Source organism: Choloepus didactylus, chromosome 10 (assembly GCF_015220235.1).
Source record: "Choloepus didactylus isolate mChoDid1 chromosome 10, mChoDid1.pri, whole genome shotgun sequence".
NCBI classification, from domain to species: domain Eukaryota; kingdom Metazoa; phylum Chordata; class Mammalia; order Pilosa; family Megalonychidae; genus Choloepus; species Choloepus didactylus.
This window is the reverse complement of record NC_051316.1, coordinates 26847622-26854955: the sequence shown is the minus strand read 5'-3', so window position 1 is coordinate 26854955 and position 7334 is coordinate 26847622. Positions and strand designations below refer to the sequence as shown.

At 35.9% G+C, this 7334-nt stretch overlaps 1 non-coding gene across 1 annotated transcript; it reads right to left on the bottom strand.

Annotated features, from left to right (window-relative positions):
* Positions 1–246: 246 nt before the first annotated feature.
* On the bottom strand, positions 247–386 carry LOC119505820. The gene has a single exon (XR_005210856.1). It is a non-coding gene; the product is annotated as a U4 spliceosomal RNA (small nuclear RNA).
* Between the last annotated feature and the right edge of the window lie 6948 nt (positions 387–7334).

Genomic DNA, 7334 nt, shown 5'->3' with positions numbered 1-7334 from the left:
TCTGAAAAAAATTCCACTCTTTCTCCATACCTACATTTAGTGAACCAGATTCCCCTCACCTTTGGTAATTATTTCTGTCATTTTTTTTTCTGGGTCTGACTCTTTAACTTTTTGCTCCTATATTGATTTTTTTCACCATGTTAAGTAATCACTATTTTGGATTAAAAAAAATAATCTTTTCTCCTTCTCTCCTCCTCCTCTCTTCTTCCTCAGTTTTTTTTTTTTTTTTTTTTTTTTTAAATTCAGTTTCCATAGAGACTGTCAAAAGTTGCTAATGCTGACTATATTTCAAGTCATCATGGTGGGGTATTGGAAAAGTTTTCAATTAGCAATAATCACGCCTCAGATAAACCTCATTGGCTACGATACTGCTACTGCGCAAAGCTTCCTTTCACTTTGATATTCTTATTTTTTTCTAATTCCCTTTCCTAAACAATTCCCAGTTTAGAGTTAATTCCTTCTGTGGCATTTCATTACTCTTTACCTAGCTCTGTATTCAAGGCTTTCTTTGTCAAATTGGTCTTAGAATGCCCTTGTGGACTTCTGAAAAGGCTACTGAAGTTAGGGACCTACAGGCAATTTGAGGCTACGTCCTAAATTCTGCAAGATAATTAACCCTGGTTTAAGTAAGGCAGACTGTTTTTAGTCCAATAAATTGGAACTTTTAAAAGAGTTTAAATTCGGTTTGTACATGGAATTCATGTTGCTTGGTCTGATTGTAATGGTTCCCCCATTACCCCAGGGATATTAGGTGGACACTCATCAAATCATCGTCACCAATGTCATCATCAGTCACCACAGACATGCTGAGTTTCTCAGCACGTGGGGAAGAGTAGGAGGTTCTTTATCCTAATAGCACATAATCATGCGCTAATTAATATTATCATCAAAACCTAGTATGAAGACAGCAAAATTACAGAAAATGAACTTTCGTCTTTGGAATGTCAGGTCTTATTTTACAAGTGGAGTTCTAAGCATATATATTTTTCTAGTTAATCAATTAACTAAAATTTACAAACATTTCTCTGATTACAAAAGGTATCAATGTTCATTGTAGAAAAATTAGAAAATAATGATCTGGCCCATTGCTGTCTGATCTTTTTTTTCCCTCTGATATTACAAAAGTGGCACAAAGGATGTACATAGCTAGTAAACATTTACTCTCTTAATATTACAGTTTCTCATGTTTTTAAATGTAAGATAATTTAAAAATGGTGGCATAATAGTCTATCAAATTGTTAACCATAATTTATTTGAATGTTTCTCATTTGTCCTATGTACTGGCTGTTTCACATTTTTTATTATTATGATTAATAAACTCTGAACACCCTTGTACAAATGGAAACACTGGGTCAAATTATGGTGTCTTAACAATTTAACAGAAACTTGTGAAGAGATAAGGCAAAATCCCAAAGCCAAATTTACGAAAAATTTACAACATGTAAAAAGATTTCATTATCAATCTGGACATTATATGAAGGGTCTCTTTCTTTTCTTCCTTCTTTAATGGCTTTTATAATTGTTTCAAAAATCTAAATATGGCATATTCAACCCAAATGTTTTATTGATGCCAAAGACTTTGGGGTACTGTTCTTAGGAAATCTACATGGAAATATTATGCATTCAAGGAGCATGATATTTACAACCTAATCTTTAATATTTAGAAAATAGAAAGATGGATGGATAGATAGCTAATGGTGCGGTAAATGTGGCAAAATGTTAAAATTGGTGGTTCTGAGTATCTGGGGAGGGGCCTATGTTAGAATTCTCTGTATGGGTTTTTGTATTATTTTTGCAACTTTCCTGTAAATTTGAAATTATAAAAAGTTTAAGGAAAAAAAAAAAGGCTTGTACAGGCTAACAAGAAGTTGGAAAGCAAAAAAAAGTAAAAATAAAAAGACTTCAGGGTATAGTAACAAAGGGTTAAGGGAGGTCTCTATCCTTTTCAAGCTAAAATAGCCAAGGAGTTCAATGAGTCTCAGTGGTCATGCGCTTTACTGAAAGGAAAAGACTGTCATCCTGAACTTTGTCTGGACTTGCATTGCCTGACCCCACAGCCATAACCCTGTCATCCAAATCCCAATCTATCACTCTTCCTTCACGTCTATGAATCTATTTGTCACCACCATTTCTCAGCACTGCATTTGCTCTCGACTAGAACATAAAGACAGGATTCCTCATTTCCTGTTGCCGTTAAGGTGCCTCAGCTCTTCACTGAAGGGATGACCCAAGGGTGATAACTTTTACTTCCCTCTTTAACGCATCCTCATCCTGTACAACCCAGCTCCCCTCTTCCACAATGCCATGCCTCTTCCCCAGAGTTCACTATTCTTTCTTCCATTCTCTCATTTCTCATTGTATAGCAAATTATCATGTTGTGTGATGATTATTAGTTTATCTGCCCATGTATCCCTGGTTAGAGATTAACCATCTATCCCTCTATGTCCTATATCTGTCCACTGGCAAGCCTGGCACTGTGTGTGGAATACTAGTTGCCCACGTGTTTGTTAAAAGTATGAATGAATGCTAAGCTCTAGGCAGAGCCTGTTTGTGTATGTATCTCCTGATATGATGGAATGTTTGAAGGTGAAACAGTGTGAATCAAAGACTCTATGTTTAGGGTGATCATAATCCTTTTTATCAGATGACTCGTAACTTCCCAATGTACCAAAATCAAATTCAAAGCCTCTCACTAAGTTTTTTAAACTTTTCATGATGGGCTGCTGTACCTTTGTATGATTATTTTGCTCATGGAGCTTTAGCTTATTTTCCATCCTAGATGCATCCAAGACTGGACCATTCTGCTCTTATATTCATGGGAGTTGATGGGAACACTTAATCAAAGTTGAATTTATTCCATTTCGTTGTCTCCATGTTGTCATTCAACTCTTTCTCTGCATGCCTCTTTAATTTTAACTGTAAGTATACATGTACTGTATGGTGTAACTGTGTATGTGAGTAAAACATGTGTAGGGAGGATTTCTCACAGTTTGAAAAAGAACCAATAACAGAATCAAAGAATTAGTATGCATCTTTTACTTTATCTGGAATTTCAAATTCTACAATGAAAATATAGCTTTCTCTCTAGCTTGTTTTGAATGAAATTCTATTGAGACTTTTTGTCTTTGAGATAATTTTTAATAAAAGCAAGACTATACTTCAGATGGAGTAATTCTCCTAGGGAGCAAATTAGCAAGTAGAAATAATCAAGACAAATTAATTGGTTTTCTAACTAAGAAGAATAGAATGATAGAGTATCACTCCATATCAGACTATAATTAACTGAAGAATGGTTCCTAAATGCTACTTTATATTACAATATACAATTCCCAAAATTAAAGAAAAAAAGAAATAAGCAAGGCACATAAGGACAAAAATTGTATGAAATCACTTATAAGAGATGACTAGGAATAAATTTGCAGAGACAGAAAGAAGAATAGAGGTTATGAGGTAGGGAATGGGGTGGAGGGAAGAAGGGAAAGTGTTTGTAAAAACTTAAAAAATTAAAAGAAATAAACCAAGCAACAACAAAAAGTAAAACATCAAGTATGCCTAACTCTCTGCATACAGAAAAAGAGTTTGTGTGGGTGCGAGTATGTGGTTGTAATATAGATTTAACTTGGACCTAGGTCAACAGATGTGACTTAGCTGACATAAGTGGCTTTAATTTTTTTGTGGTTTCTAAAATTAAATATCCTTTTTCTAAAAAATTTGTTTCTGGACAAATTTTAGCCACATCAGCATATTTTTAATTAATTGGCCAAATAGAAAACACATAGAAATTTAAGGATTCATTGTTATGCATCCATTTTAGATGGATTGCCAGTATTGCCTTTTCAGACTTACAATACTGCTAAGCAAAAACACTTGCCTTATGCAGTTTAAAATGGCCCTTGCTATTTGGGTTCAATTAATTAAATATATGAGGGTACACAGGTCAAAGCAAGGGGCCAATGAACTTGGAGGCTGGTGTACCCTTCAATAATAGATGTTCCCGAGTCATCTCCCCGTGTGCCGATTATGGCTTTATCAATATGTGAAATAGGAATGAGCTTCCACTGATCATGGAAATTAGGCTTTGGCCTGACCCAACTGCTGGGTCACCAGCAGAGTCAATTAGCAATAGTGCTGGATGTTTCCCTGTACCTTCCTACAGCCAAGGGCTTGCAATGGGAGGGGCTGAGCAGAGTGTGGCCTGTGATTTTTATGGCTCTGTGTGCAGGCTTTCCAGACAGATAAAATAGGCATATACATCAGATATACAATATATCTGCCTCCTCCAGATCTGGTTGCTAGTGGACCTAAGTAGCTCATTTTCTTCTCTCTGTTTAAAAACAAAAACTCTGTACCCATGAAGCAATGACTCCCCATTTTCCCCTCCCCTCAGGCCCTGGTAACCTCTAATCTACTTTCTGTATCTGAGAATTTGTGTATTTCAGGTATTTCATACAAGTGGAATCACAATATTTGTCTTTTTGTGCCTGGCTTATTTCATGCAACAGAATGTCTTCAAGGTTTATTCATGTTGCAGGAAGTATCAGAACTTTATTCCTCCTTATAGCCAAACAATATTCCACTGTGTACATATATATACCACATTTTATTTATCCATTGATCTGGATTGCTTTATCCAGGTCTGTTGATCTGGATAAAGCAACTTGGATTGCTTTCATCTTTTGGCTACTGTGAATAACGTTCCTGTGAACATATTCTTCTCTTATTTTGGACCCATGTGTACTTGATTCAACCAATACTTGAAGAAGACTTCCTGTGTATTATAAGATGAATTGCTAGGCATTGATTAGCAATATCATGCATTTTTTCCCTAACTTATTAGAAATGGCTGCTGGGTTTTATGGGAAATTGATACAGTAATATGCTTTTCCTACTCTAATTTGCTGGTGTAATAAATTATGTTGAGAGAGTTCCTTCTGTTGAAATGTCTTTGTGTTCTTGAAAAATATCTTAGTATATATCCCTGTAGTATATACTTTTTAATATACTTCCTGATTCTTTTTGTGCCTATTTGATTTAGAATTGCTGCATCTATATCAATCTATTTGAAAATATTTTATTTAGGATTTTTTATCTAGAGGTGAAATTAGTCTATATTATTTCTTTTTGTCTTTATCTGATTTTGGTATTATGACTATCTTAGATTTGAAAATGAACTAAAAAGCTCTTCATCTTTTTTGGTAGCCTGGAAAAGCAGAATAATTACCTGTTTTCATAAATCATTGCCTGAGCCTTCACTTCTGTAAAAGAGAATCACAGATTTTTTTTCCTGCTCTCCAGAATTGCCATGAGGATCAAATGTACACGGAAATGTTCTGCAAAGTCTAACACACTATGCAAATTTTTATTACTATTATTCTAAATCCAAACGTTGAATTTATCTGCATGTTTATAGCTTATTGCCTCCAAATATCTTTCCCCCATTCTTTCACTTTCTATCTACTTTGCAGTTTTGTCTATTCGACTTGGAGATTCATTATGAGCAAGAGCTCAGATTTCAACCTTTGGCTTTGCTGCCTTTGGACTAATCACCAGATGTTTTTAAGCCTCAGTTTCTTCATCTATGAAATGAGGACAACAGAACCTACCTGTTGGGGTGGTTATGAGGGTGAAGATACTCTGACCATCCCTTGAAGTTGACTTGTAAAAAGCCTAGCACAGTACCTAGTGCAAAGGAAGCCTGCAATAAATGTTAGTTATTACAAAATAATAATAACAACAATAATAATAATTTGGGAGATTGATTCTGAATTCTCTGGGAGAGCTGGGGAGGGTATATTAGTTTGACTTACTGAAAAGTTTATTAATACCCTGTCTTTAATAAATGAAAAGGTTTTCATCTCAAGGTCTTTCCTCAGATGGCTTTCTGATCTAAATTATCTAACAAATATCACTTGTTACTGAATCTGTACTTTAGCTACTGCAAGTTGTATGACTCCTTAGACATTTGGGGAAGACTGATGATTTTCCAGCATTGTGGTCCTCTGGGATTTGCAAGGCTCCTATTGAGAATTGTGCCATTAGGGCAAGACTCCAAACTGTATGTATCTTTCTTAAAAAAGTGTGAAAATAAATCTTGAAAAGATTATTTTTACCTTTTTTTTTTTTTTTGCCACTATGCCTCCTTCCTGCCTATCAGTCTTAACTGATTTGTGTTTATGACCCTGATGTACCCAAAGTTGGCCCCAACATGGCAGAAGAGGAAGAAAAGCTGAGGGAAGTTGCTTTTTTTTCCTGCCAGAAGTCAGTCCTACCCATAATTTGAGTAGGCAAGATTTGGACACACATCATGCCATGGAAAGTTGGTTTTCTAGAAAAACTTAAAAGAGGAATTTATTCCTATTCACAAAATAAACCCGAGGACATGTCATAAAATTTCCACTTGGTGCGCTGCCTGAGCAGTTAACTCTAAAGAACAAACCTAAACCTCTGAGATGTTTTTCTTAGTGAAAATGTTACCTTAGCATCAACCATTGTGGTTATTTTCTCCTTCATAACAAACAAGCAGTGTTCTGGGCTTCTGTATTGACTATGAACCTTGTTTTTGTTCATTCACCAGAGTAGAAAATCATAGGGTTCATGTAATTAGCAGTCTAGGAAAATATCAACAAACAGATGTGTCTTCTGTGGCCAGAAAATTTTGAGCCTAGGAGACCACCCTGAGGAGTAAGCAACATCTCAAGGGACATATGTGCAGAAATGCTCTTACTGTGCAGCAGTATATGGGGACAGAGGGGATTGTGGCTACATAATTACTGTTTTTCTCAGATGTTTTATTTAGAGTGAGGAAGGCTATTTTAATGTAACTATATGACCCACCAAATGATGGATTTATCTGCATGGTTGCCATCAAAAGCAGCTAAAAATATACATGTTGGACCAGGTGACAAACTTCTCTGTTATTATTGCCCCCTGTCACCCCAATCTTCATGTCTGACTTAATTTGGGCAAGTTTAGAGGGATTTTGCTGACCCCTTTGGCGGCATAAATAAGATGTTAAGTGTGAAGAAACTCTTACGAACATCACTGTCCCCAGTTGTGGGCAGGACCAGCTCACATAGGCTTGTGAAACCGATTGTGGGCATCTTTTCCAAACCCGTGGTCTGTGACACAATGTTGGTAGTTTGAAATTGGCTGTGGTCAGAGAATTCACAGCATGGAAATCAGTAGAGGCTACAGATCATCCACTCCAGAGAACTGGTTGTCAAATACTTATCAGCACTCCTCCTCTTATCACTATTCTTTCAATACTTGCTCAAACCTGTCTTGATGTTGTTTTAAGTCACATATCATTCTAGGACTCCATAATCTATGAAGAT